Source organism: Notamacropus eugenii, chromosome 2 (assembly GCF_028372415.1).
Source record: "Notamacropus eugenii isolate mMacEug1 chromosome 2, mMacEug1.pri_v2, whole genome shotgun sequence".
Classification (NCBI taxonomy): Eukaryota; Metazoa; Chordata; class Mammalia; order Diprotodontia; family Macropodidae; genus Notamacropus; species Notamacropus eugenii.
In genome coordinates this window covers 79,507,436-79,520,968 of record NC_092873.1, presented here as the reverse complement: position 1 = coordinate 79,520,968, position 13,533 = coordinate 79,507,436, and positions in this window count along the sequence as shown.

The following is a 13,533-nucleotide window of genomic DNA, read 5'->3' as shown; positions in this document are numbered from 1 at the left end:
TCTCAGTCTGCAAAAGAAGTTTTAGAATTTATGCGGCGGCGGGGAGAGGGACGTGTTGCCGAAGAATCAGACTTGAATTAAACAATAGGGTTTTTGGTACGACTTGTTTTGATTCACACAAGGGAAGACTCAAGACCTAAAATGAAAATCTCTGGCGTGGAATCATGGCGGATGCACAGACACCATGAGGGCAAAGAATATTACTGGGTCTCAGTTGCTGGAAGGATCAATTACCGGAGCCTCATGTACCGTGGTCTTCAGGCTGAAGCAAAAACAAAAGGTGGTCAGTAATGGACTTTGGGAGAGGATGCCCTGGGACTTGGCACACCTTGCCAAGCTCTAGGTCACTTCCTGGTCAATCAGGTGAATGAGATGACTAGGCTGCACTCCCTTTTATACCGGGACAGCTTACTGTGGCAACTCAAAATCAAGGGCTGTTGTTTCTAGGTAGGGTGGAAGTAGGGAAGGAGTTTCATTCAAAAATGTCCAGCTGGTTTTCCTGTCTTTGATTTCACAGGTAGAATCCTAGGTATTGGTTAATGATAACAATGGGAAGTACCAATATAGTATGGAAGTTTCCAGAATTTTTAGAGGGCTGGGGACAGGCAGATTACAAAGGAATAAAGACCATGCCTAAAGAGAACATATGTCACCTACTGCCAGTGAACTTATGGGTCACAGAAGCCCAAAGGTTCTAGTTTTTTGGACTATTCCAGATGAAGAATAAGAAAACCAAGTCACTGGTGGCCTTTGAGGGGAAAAATAATGTAGCAGGGTGGGTAGGAAAAGGGGGGATTAAATGACCAGAAGAGCTGGCATCTATACAGTCCTTTAAAGTTTGTGAAGTGGTTTACATTCTTGAGTCACATATTAAACAACCTGACCAGGTGTGAATACTACTATAGTTATTATCATTCCCATTTTACAGCCAAGGAAACTGAGGTTCAAGTTAAGTGAAGCCACTGATCACACAGTTAGTAAATGTCAAAGGCAGCATTCTGATTCTAAGTTCAATACTATGTCTGCTATGCGACTCTGAAATATAGAAAGTGTATCAAGCAAAAGTAGAATATGTTTGAATATATCATTGAAAGGAAGGAGATTCTTGACAAGTGGAGAACTGTGGGTGAGAACATTGTATATAGTCAGACTTGGTTGATGTGTCAGTTTTGCTGAATTTTTTTTCTCTTTTATTTGTTAGAAAGGATGGCTCTCTGCATAAGGAATGAGGAAAGAATATAATTGAACCCAAAAGAGGAGGAAATCAAACAACTATAGAGCACACAGAAGCATTTCTGTAAGAACACAGTGCTAGAAAATAATGGGAACATAGTCTCTTTGGGTAAGGATTTTTTTCCCTTTGTGACAAAGATTATCCCTTATGACTACTTGGATCACTCCTTTGTTAAAATCTGGAAAGGGGTGGGGCATAAATTATTGAATTTTGAGTCAAAGTTTCTCCATTCTTAGATATCTGATCTGCTCAATTAAAAATTGAAAATGAGTGGCCTTTTGGCGTATACCTGAGTTTGCACTTCCTCATCCACCAAGTCTTGCTACCAAGTGTCTCCAACAAATACGATCTAACAGACCATTTTACTGGAAGATTTCAATATGTCACAACTCTCCCAGAAATTTATTTCCAGTTTTATTAGGCTAGCTGACAAAATTCACTTTAGCCCTTAGCAGTTTGGAGGGCTTTAGTAACTTCCTACATGGGTCACTATCTAAAAGAAAGATTTCCCTGAACTCTACCATACTTCTCTGAAGTACACATCTGGAAGGCTCAGAGCAGTCAGCCAAGTTCCTTGCCTGGTAAGGGAGAGGGAAAGGTTGGCAATTTGCTACACTCACGACTGTGGCAAAAGGCTAAACTTAATGGGGTTCATGCAGAGAAAACCTCCCAGAAAAACTCTACATTTTCCTCCTTCCATCACCTCTCTCATAATTCTTTCCCCATACAATCTCACTGAACTTCCTTGAACAGTTGAGAATCCTAACTTTCATATTTCTCTATGTAAGCAACTATACAAATCTAAAACTGTGCCACTGAATACAAAAGAGATGACTTTATAGACATTTTCTTCTCCTTCGTATCTTTATCTCTTTCCAAATCTTAATGAGAATGCTTCCATGTGTCAGAATTTTTCATCCTTTTATCAGGGGAGAGTAAATGAGCTTCCCTTTATCTAGGTCATCACATGTTTGACTAATCGTTGTCATAGGAATACATTCCTGAACCTCATCATATCTAAGTGAACTTTATATAAGGCAGCATTTTAATAAGTTGCCTATAGGTGGTACAGCAGATAGAATGTTGTGCCTGGAATTAGGATGACCTCAGTTCAAATCCAGCCTCAAACATTTACCCACTGTATGATCCTGGGCAAATCATGTAGTCTCTCTGCCTCAGTTTCCTCAACTGTAAAATGGGGATCATAACAGTACCTGCCTAAAGGCTTATTATAAAAAAAATGAGGTGATATTTATAAGGCATTTAGCATAATGCCTAGAACATCGTAAGTACTATGTAAATGCTTATTCCCTTCCCCTTTTCCCCAAAATATATTAATTTTTTTGAAAACATGGATGTCTTAATAATACTCTGCTAAATGAAACATTGAATATTTTAGCAATGATTTTTAAAATATTTTTTTCAAAATAATAACATTAGACAACAGAATGATTTTGGTTGTATTATTTACTAAAGTGTATAGTTTGGTTATATACCACATAAGTGACTACTGAGAAGCTACATTGTAGAGGATAGAGAGCTGGCCTTAGGGTAAGGGAGACCTTGATTCAAGTCCTGAATCTGACAGAGTCTTGCCTTGTGACCTTGGGCAAGTCACTTAACCCTACAATGCAACATTTCACCTTCTGAGATTATAAACTGCAAAATAGTTGTGGATCTGCATTGATAAAAATTTCCTCCTTTTGTGTTCCCTGGACAAATGAGATTACTAATCTTGAGCTGTATGCCTTGGCTATTGGGGCAGTTCTTTCCTAATGAAGAAAATTTCCAGTTTACAAATCTTTGGAGCAAAGGGAAAAGCTGATGATACAGGGTCTGTTGGGAACTTGGCATGCCAAGGAAAATCCTTATTTCAAGATGAGATTCAGTCCCCTTGAGGGGCTCTTTGACCTTAAGGCATCTGCTGACATGTTGGCCACCCCTGAAGGTGGCACATCTACAGAAAGATCGTGTTCATCCTTCCTTGCCAAAGAAGACCATGCCATCAGAGAAATGATGACATGACTTGCGCTTGACTTTGTTTTGAGTGAAGGAAGGCTGTGCAGGTCATCAGCTCCAGAATCATCTGAATCCAATGACCTGATATTCCTCAGGGTGACTGGAGATGGCCCAGGATGCACTGGGAGACCTTAGGCCATTGAATAGGCCTGTTTAAGAAGTAGCCAGGGCATGGCGCCTTTAATGAGGTCAAGAAAAACAAAGACATCAGGCTGGGTGGGAAACAGCAACCAGTTACTATTGATAATCACTCTAAAGCTTCGGGGATCCAGAAGTCCTTGGCAGGGACCCCTTGGAGTCCCAGTTTCAGTGTAGTAGGTTTAAGGTTTTGGGAGAGGACAGGGGACAGGGGACAGGACAGGGGAAAGGGAAGAGAAGGGAAGGGAATGAAAAGGGAAAGGAGACAGTAAAACCCAGGTCAACTGAGCAACTTTTGGCCATCCAAATTTACCTTCCTTTGCAGAGAAGGAAGGGGAGGGAGAGGCAGACCGGAAGGAAAATGGTAAAGCCCCCATATGTTTCACCTTGGCAAAATTCAGACCTTTTTAAAGTAAAGTAGCTTTTGTGTTCCATCATAATTATAATAATAGGATAACGTTCTTGATGATGATGCTGTTTTGGTGGCCAGTGGTCTCTCTCTTCCTCTTCCCCACCCCCATCCCTAATACTATTTATGAGAGGAGGCAAATGGTTTGATAGTTTTGGTTTCCCAGCCCCTGATACTTGCTGCCTAAGGTTTGGTTTGATCTGCCCCTTGATAGGACTCCCAAACATTAGTTTATAAATAAAAAGTCTCATTTCTTTTCCATTTTTCCCCCTCAAAATCTCTCATTTGCTTTACGAAAGATTTTTTAAAAAAACACAAAACTTTTATTTCATCTCTTCCAGGATTTCTAATTGAATTTTATGTTTTTCTCCAAGGTTTTGTTTGTCAATCTTTAGGAGCCATTACCTTCTTTTGTGTTTGTGTATTGAGTGTCCCTGCAACCATAATAGCTCTTTATGGTGCAATTCTTACTTTGTTTGACCTTCTTCCAGCCTATTTTGACTTTGGATTTGACCTTAGGACTGTTCTCTGCCACACTTCTAGAGAGGAGATTTGAGCTGATCCTCTTGCTTTCTTAGAGTATTGAGTGTTGTATGATTCCAGGATCTCAAGGACAAGCTGGGGACCTGCAGGCTTTAAGTGCACGAAGAGAGGTCTGATCCTGGGCAAAGTCTGATTTCTGCCCCTCTGTTCTGAGTTCTGCAGGTTCTTGACCTGGGTGTGCATCTGAGCAACAGCAGACTGCTGATGGATTCTCCACTCCTTTCTTAGCTATAAAGTTCTGCTAGTTCTGAGTGACAGAATTGCAGGTTCTTCTTTGGTCTGGGATTCTGACCCTGGTCATTCCTCTGTAGGTTAGGCTAGATGCTGGAACTGCGACCCTGCTGTGGCCCTGGGGTCTGACTTACTTACTGCTTGCTCTTGAAATTTCTCCTTTCTTGATAAGCTGCTCTCTACATGGGAGCACCATCCCCAGAGGAGGTCTACTGTAGGCTGCCCTAGCTCAGTACCCTGGAACTACGTAGTGGGTGACAAAACCATCTGTTGTCACCTGTCCCTGGTGCACAGACTTTTTCTGGGCACTGGAGTGTCATAAAAAATACACACACATATTTTCATTAAACAAGATAAAAATTTGTTTTATTGATTTCTATGGATACCTTGACATTTAAAATACAGAAATATGAGGTAATGAATGGAAAGCTAGACTTAGGAAGTTCTGAATTTAAGTCTTACCTCTATCATCTACTGTTTGAATGACCCTGGGCAAGTCACTCAACCTGTTAATAGTAGGCTAGCCAGTTGGCAATTTAGATTGTGGGCTAGCCTGCTTTCACCCAGAGGCAGAGTATGTATCCACATTCCAATACTGATGGTTTCTAAAAAATACTAAGATCCTGACTACCTAGTGGTGGAACTTGTGGCTGTGACTCTTGGAGATGGGAATGGAATCTTCCCTGATGACTCAAGTTGTGGGAGCTTTAACATTTCTGTGGGGAGAGTGGGGTAGGGAGACCAGATTTGGGAATATCTATGCCAGTGTCTGAGGGAAAGTTGGATAGGGATGTGATTGGCTCTCCATAGTTTTGGCTCTCCTGTCCCAGTGAAATTCAGCCCAGAAAGTTGCACAGACTTTTCCCTGGGCACTGGAGTATCAGCATGCCCCAGTCCCCAGTGTCTGCAAATGTTTCTGTTTCCTTGTGCTAACCTTTGGTAGACAAAGGACTCATTGTGACTTCTGGATTTCTGGTCTGGGTCTGGTGCTTTTTCTAGGTTTGTTTGAAGGAATTTTGTCTAGGGAAGTTTGGTTGTATTGCTTCCTGCTTCTTCACATTCTTGACTGCTTCATTTCAAAGTGAGGTTCAAGTGATGCTCACTCCCCTCACCTCTTCCTCCTTTGTATAGACTTCTACTTTTCTCTTCCCTTCTCTCCCTTCTCCCCACCCCAAACCCAACCCTCTAGCTGCTGGCCTGGGCCAGGGCTGTGTTCAAGATCAGTTCTAGATGTCCTTGGACCACAAGCCTAGCTCAGAGCTTTGGGTACTGAGTCCAGGCTCCTGTTCCTTCCAAGAGATCCTAAACTTTTGGCTTGGGCCTGGGGCCAAGTTCAGGATCAGCTCAGGGCTTTGAGTGCTGAGTCCAGGATCCCAAGCCACTCCGGTTCCACAAGTTCCATTTCCTTGTCAGTTGACTTTGTGATGTTAGCTGGAAAGATGATCTGCTGTAGCTTCTCTGATTATCTAGTCAGTACTTGATTTGGTGCTGTTAAATTATTGTTGGAGCAGTGGGAGAAACTGAACTATTCTGCTTCTTCTTTTGTCATCTTGGCTATTCTCCAGGGCAGTTTTTTAATGTGCAAGGATGTAAAACCTGCTTCTATGGTTTCCCTCCTTTTGTCTTATAAAGGACAATAGCTACTCATATTTAATCGCTTAACCTCTGTTTGCCTCACTCATTACCAGTTTATGTGCGCGTAGCCCTCAAAGTCATTCGTGATCATACAATCTCTTCCTCCCTCCCTCAGCCCTAATCCTTGTGCTCTACCAGAAGGAAGGTAATTCTGGGGAGTGATCCTTGTGAGGCTGTTGGCTTTTTTCTTCAGGTTTTGGCACAGGGTAAGTCACAGGGAAGGAAAATCAAAGGGGAAATAGAGTTTCATGATGGTTAGGACAGATTGCCTCTCCCAGGTCACACACAGCACACCTTGAAGTTCATGATGGCTACTGTCCAAAGGACAATGGCTAGAAACATGGGGTTCATTAGACATAATGGGAATTTGGTCCTTGTATTGCCAAGGCAACATTCACAGCATTGGTGGTGACTATGAATATGCCAGGGTAGTTCTCAATCGCAAAATATAAGACTCTCTATATAGAAGACAGAAGAAAAACGTTTATTTAAACACCAGAAAGCAAAATCCGTCATGGTGACCAAGAAGTTAATAAACATGGTCACAGCAGAAGGCAAAGTCATTCTCAAACCTCCCCTCCCTCAGCCAGGGCCTTCTCACTGTCAACTGTCACACTGTGTCAGTTGACCAGTGTCTGTCAGTTGGCCTGTGTCAGTTGACCTGTGTCGGTTGGGCCCGTGTCAGTTGGCCTGTGCCAGTTGGCCTGTGTCAGTTGGCTTGTGTTCTGTCCCCTCTGACCTGATCCCACTCACTCACTTCCTCCTAGTTCTGCTCCACCCTTCCTGTTCCACCTCTTCCACAAGCTCCTCCCACCACATGTGACCCAGACTTCCAGGAGATTTAAGCAGATCATATGGGCCTATTAATTAATGAGAAAGATCTTTCCATTTACATGACTATTCTAGTTCTTTCATCTTATCCTATAAACAGTTCTATGGCCAGTTCTGTCACCCCAGGAAATGACATGCCTCTCTCTCCAAGTTGGTGTTAGCAAGTGGGTCCTACATTTTTATCCAGTTTTTTAAGCCTTTGTTAAATTTTTCAGACGGTCCCAGATAGTCATCCTTACTGTGATAGACCAAGGGCCATTAACAGTACAGAACTCATGTTGTGGATGCCAAATGATAAGACGGTACAGTAGGTTTAGTGGGTACATTGGCAATTTTTGGTGAACTTGGTAGGACCATTTTGCAATGGCTGATGTGCACTTAGGCTTCATGTCCTTGGAGAGATGTCTTTTCTATGAAATGACCAATGAACATTTTACCCTTCCTCATGTTGGACCTTTATGGGTCATGGTCTCCAGAGGTGAGTTAGTAGTAGCATGGTCCTTTGAAATTATTCTGGAAGAGGGCCTAGAGCTAGAAGTAAGAAGACTGAAAACCACTCATGAAAGCATGGCAGTAATTTAAAGCAGCTCAGGTCCTCTAATCATTTCAGTTTACTCATTTCTCCCAACCCCTCTGCTTGTGATAATTATAAATAATGTGTCATTTTGAGAGGAAGGTGGAGCTAAGTCCTGGAGGCAGAACAGGTCCTTAGGGTTCTCCAGGCCAGTTCATCAACTGAGGCTCACCTGCTGCTTCCCTTTTATAGACTTTCCAGTTCATATCCTCATCACTGAGAATCCAGGATTTGGGATCACTTAAACTTGGAAATACATGGCCAGAAGATTAGAGTTAGGGCGGATCTGGGTCACAACCGAATGATGTGTCAACTCTGGTTGTTTAAATCCCATTCAAGTGGGCTCTCAGTTACCAGATGTCTATATGTACACAATCCCAAGGTTCCCTAGGTACTCTTTGATATAAAACTGTCATCATGGCAAGCCAATCTTATAATTCTCTCTATTTTTTATTTACATTTTGTGTTCCCCACTGGAATGTATGTTCTTTGAATGTACTTTCCATCTTCTTTTTCTGTGCTTTTGCACTGGCTGTCCTCCATAACTGGAATGCTCCTATTTCTCGTCTTTGCCACTTAGCTTCATCATTTCTTCTAGCATAACTGAATTGCATCATAATCATATACCACGACTTGTTCAGCCACTCTCCAACTGATGGGCATCACCTCAATTTCCAATTCTTTACCACCTGTTACATTTGAAAATTAAAGTAAACTGAGACACAAAGTTCTGAGCATTATCAGTTTATTAGTAGAGCATGAATCTACTAACAAAGTGGGTCAGTGGCTACCACTGTAACACCAGAGACAAAAATGAGCAGAGGCAGCTCCTTTTTTAAAAAGCAAAGAACAGGATCAGAGAGAAAAAACATGATTGGTGGTAGGGTTGATACCATCATGGGAACAGGAACATTATGATTGAATTTTCTGAGGAATTCAGGCTAGTAGCCATGTGGGGCTAATGATCACTTCCCTCTGTTATTAAGGAATGCTGCCTGATTTATGGGATTCATCTGCAACCTGTAATCTTTGCTGCTGGATCAGAGTTAGCAGACTCCCTGGCACCTAGAAAGTTTGTTAGGGAGATAATAGCTTTTCTTAATGATGCAAGGAGAGTTCAGGGACAGTATATCTCTTAGAGCTAGCTTCAGGACTTAAAGATAACACCAGATGTCTTGGTATTTACCCAAGAGCTAATGGTATAAAAGATGAAAATTCTTTCCTTTTAACTACAATGACTTATGATCAGACTGACCTTTTAAACTAACTCAGAGGGGAAATCTGAATTTCTAAACTTAACTAAAGGACACAGAGAGTGAACTTACATAGATACAGAATCAATTACAGTAAGAAATCAATACAATATAGAATCAATTATAAAGTAGAATTAATTTGAATTTCATAAACAACAAAAAAAGGTGCTATAAATAGTTTTGTACATATAAGTCCTTTCCCTTTTTCTTTGCTTTCTTTGGGATACATACCTACTAGGATTTTGGAAGTTTTAAATATAGAGGTGGCACATTTGTCGGTGATGGCAAGATTATGACCATCTTTGTGAGTGGAGGAGCTGGTCATGGGAAATAAGCAAGGAGAGGAACTGAGTGATCAAGGTGTTTGAGGGAGAGTTAGTAAGGATGTTGATGTCCCCTTAGTGTGAGGCCAGGAGTTATGGAGGAAAGAAAAATTGTGAACCAGATACCAAACTCATTTGCAAAGGAGGGAGAGTGAACCGGAAGTCTGTAGACAAGTTACTGGGAAGTTGATTGAGTAGTAGATATACATCACATGAACCTCAAAGAAGAAAAGATTAGTGAGTGATGGGAAGCAGTGGGAGAACCTAGAGGTGGCAATGGAGAGCAAGGAATATTCCAATTCACCTCACCTTGACCAGTAAGCAGAAGAAATAAGTGAAGGTGCAGTTAGTACTTCAAAGTATGACCACGGAAGTTGTTTCATCAGGGTGGAGTCAGATTTCATTAATAGCTAGAAGATGGAAGAAGTGAGAGAAGAAAAAAATTAGGATGAAAAGAAGTTTGTTGCCTAGAAAATTCCAGAGGACACAGTGGGAGGGGTGATCAGAATTTGATTGAAAGTATGGGGTAGGAGGTTTGAGGTGGATGGGAAAAGACATCTGGTGGTAGGGGATGGGGAGTGGGGTTTGGATGTTGACTTATAGGAGTTCAGGATCACTAGGATGTATAGGGTATACAAGTATGAGAATATTCATCTTCTAGTGGAAGGTGCCACACTACTCTTCTCAAAGGAGGCTAGAGACAAGTAGAGCTCAAGATGGAAGGCAATTGGTCACATAGGAGGCCCTGGTTCACTCCTTCTTTTCCCTCTATTGGGAGGGAAAGATGGAGCAGGAGATGGAAATCCCTTTCCCCACCACTTTTCCTCTTCCTATTCTCTCAAGGCACAGGGTTAGCAAGAGGTGGAAGGTCTAAAGTCATAAAGAAGCTCGTTCCTCTTAGCACCAACCAGTGGTTCTCCATTTTCTAGTTGGGAGATTAAGCTGGCAGCAGAAGGTGGAAGTTCCCTTGTAAAACCTTCTCTCAGGGAAAGATATGGACCTAGTTATTTGCATGTTTATGTATTTACATGTTTCATGTATTTCCATTAGACTGTGAGGTCCTTGAGAGCAGGGAAAGTTTTTGCCTTTCTTGTATCTTACACATATTAAATACTTAATAAATGATTATTGTCTGGTTCCTAGAGATTTAGGGGTGACCGGTGTTCAGTCTTAGACCTGGTTGGCAAATTGTATTATAATAGTTATCTTGGGTGTAAGTGAATAGGAATAGCTTTCCTCACAGTGTAGAGGAACTGATCCCTACCTTACTGCCCCATGATCTTGCCAGGACTCAAAGGTCATTGCCCTAGGAATAGTGAGAAAATTGGGCTGAAAGTAGGGCATCTTCTAGCTAGATTAACAAAATCTCTCTGAAGAAACTGTTCAGAAACCTCACAGACCTTCTATACTGTGGGCTCTTTAATAAAAGACCCTTTTCTGAGTTCATTAAATCCAAAACAATGAACAATTACCTGAGACAAAATTGATTTCCTAGCTTAGAAAAGGCAATCAGTCCCTTTGCTTACCAAGGCCCAAGTAAAAGGTTTTTTTAACATTCACTTTCTAATTTTGACTTCTACATTCTCTTTCCCTCCAGCCCCTTCCTATCCATTGAGAAAGCAAGCACTATGATCCTATTATACATATGATGTCAGGCTGATGGGGGCTGGAGGTAGGAGGGGAGTGAGGGCCCCCCCAAAGACCAGTGTACCAGGGGCAAGCTGCCTGGAAAGAATTTGCGGACTCAAGTATTGTTGAGGTTAAGGTAAAGATTTATTACGCTTTTCAGCGGGCAAGAGTTCTTAGGGAACCTGCAACCTTAGAGGGGTATAGGTAAAGTTTATATAGAATATTCCAGAGTAAAGCAGGTGCCAAATATGCTAACTAGATGTTTGGGGGTGGGATTAGGGAGTGGTTAAGGAGTATGTTTGTCCTTCGTTGCCGAAGAAGACTATGCCATCAGAGAAATGATGACATGACTTGCACTTGACTTTGTTTTGAGTGAAGGAGGGCTGTGCAGGTCACCAGCCTCACTTCTCCTCCAGAGCCATCTGAATCCAGTGACCAGATATTCATCTGGATGACTGGAGATGACCCAGGATGAATGAATTGGGGTTAAGTGACTTGCCCAAGGTCACACAGCTAGTGAGTGTCAAGTGTTTGAGGTGAGATTTGGACTCAGGTCCTCCTGACTCCTGCACTGGTGTTCTATCTACTGTACCACCTAGCTGCCCAGGTTAAGGAGTGGCCGGTTCTCAAAGGAACATGCACTTTTGGTATCTATTGTATAAGTATTTTACCCAAAATTCATTGGGAAATAAGCCAAAGGAGGGCTACCTGGTATGGTTTTAGGCCTGAAACATCACTAAGTCAACTATTGGTCAGGGCTGGCTCAGAAATACCAGGCTGCTCTCATCAATGTCTTGTTAGACAAGATAAATGTAAAGGAGTACACTTATGTCTAAGTCTAGGAAACATATGATTGATCAGTGAGTAGTAAGTGTAGTTATGACCCAGTGCACAGCCAGTTCAGTCAGCACTTAGTTGGTTCAGACGTCTATAGGTGCACCTGGCTGCTGTAGCAGGAAGGGAGATAATGGTTGTTGCTACGGCAGGCTGTCCTTGGGCTGGAGAGAAACTGCCTGAGATAGTATTTTGAGGCGGGGAGAAATGGGATTTTTAAACAGAAATGTGATTTTAGAATTAGGGTCCAAGTGCATGCACCCAAGCACCCCATCAATGCAAAACTTGCCAAATAAAGAACTTTTAAAAAATGCTTCCTTACCCTCAGAAATGCTGTTGATAATTAGGAATCAGGTGATCTGGTCTTGAGTATAAAGCCAGTGAGAATTATTGGAGATTTTAGTGGAACCTCAAAAAATTATTATGGAATAAAGACCACTCTCTGATTGGCAGGTCAGATTGCTTGAAGCAGTAATTCCACAGCCAGATTTTAGGAAGATCAGACCTCCAAATACTGGATTCTGGTAAAGAAAAGAACCACGAAAAGAGCAGGAATTTCTAAGGGACAAGGCAATAATAATAAGGATAACTAATATTTATAGGGTGCTTCCTATGTAGTAGGCATTGTGCTAAGCACTTTACAGTTATTATCTCATCTGATCATCAGAACAGCCTTGGGAGTTAAGTGCTATTATCCCCATTTTACAGATGAAGAAACTGAGGCAAACAGGTGACTTGCCCAGGGTCACACAGCTCCTAAGTGTCTGAGGCTGGATTTGAACTCAACTCTTCATGACTCCAGGCTATATTCTCTATCCACTTCATCTAGCTGCCGAAGACTTACTGAATACAAAAATTCAAACATTTTGTAGTTGCTTAGGCAAGACTCAGAAGTAGCAACAAGTGTATTTGTTCACCAGATTCAGGGCTGATCAAAGGTAGTTTCTTAATATGGAGCTACTCATGCTCAGTCTGGTTCTACAGTACTATTGTTTCTCAGTGCTGGTTCTACAGGCATCTGCTTTCTCTGAAACAATCTTCCTCTTATTTAGGGCTATCTATCACACTTTTATGCCAAAATAGTTTTACCTCTCAGGTTTATTTCTTGCCGCGCTGGTCTTGTCTTACTCTGTTGTGGTTTAAATGAGAATGAGGTCATGCTCACTGTTTTCAGGGTTTGGGACAACCTTCCTCTTTGGCCCCATCTTCGTTTCCTGGTGCTGATTTCTTGGAATTCAGCCTCTTGTGCACCAACTCCGCATCCTCACCTAGATGCATGTGTTACTCATAGGTCCATCCAGCTAACAGATGTAAAGGAAGAAAAATCTCCTTCTTCCCTTGTCCTGTGCTGGTGGTGACACTGCATCAGACCACTGGGACCTTTTCTGTGGGATTTCTATCTTCCTGTATAGGACGGTATTGTCAAAAATTCCATAATTCAATAGATTTTCTGTGAGCTTTTGTTTTTCAATCTGTGCTATCAAAGTAATAACTCTTTGTAACACAAAGTGTTCTAGAGCTTGTTGAAGTTGAGCTGGGTTTTCTAGGTATATTCTCAGCCCATTGCTCAAATGTTTTGATTTTTCTAGTAATTGCATACAAATCAAATATTTATTATTCAATATAGATGTTCTCCTCTGTTTTAAACTGTTGCTGTTTGCTTTGTTTAAATTTTTTTTAATTCTAACTTAAGCACAACCTCCCCCACACACATACAGAAGCATATCCATATACAAAGTAGATTAGAGAAAGGATTGTACATAAAATCATAGAAATAATAAAGTATCTTCCTTATGAACTTCCTTCTCTTCTCTGCATTTTTAAATGTTTCAATGACACCCTTTCTTTTTTTCCATATCACTACTGCTAGTTCTCCCCAA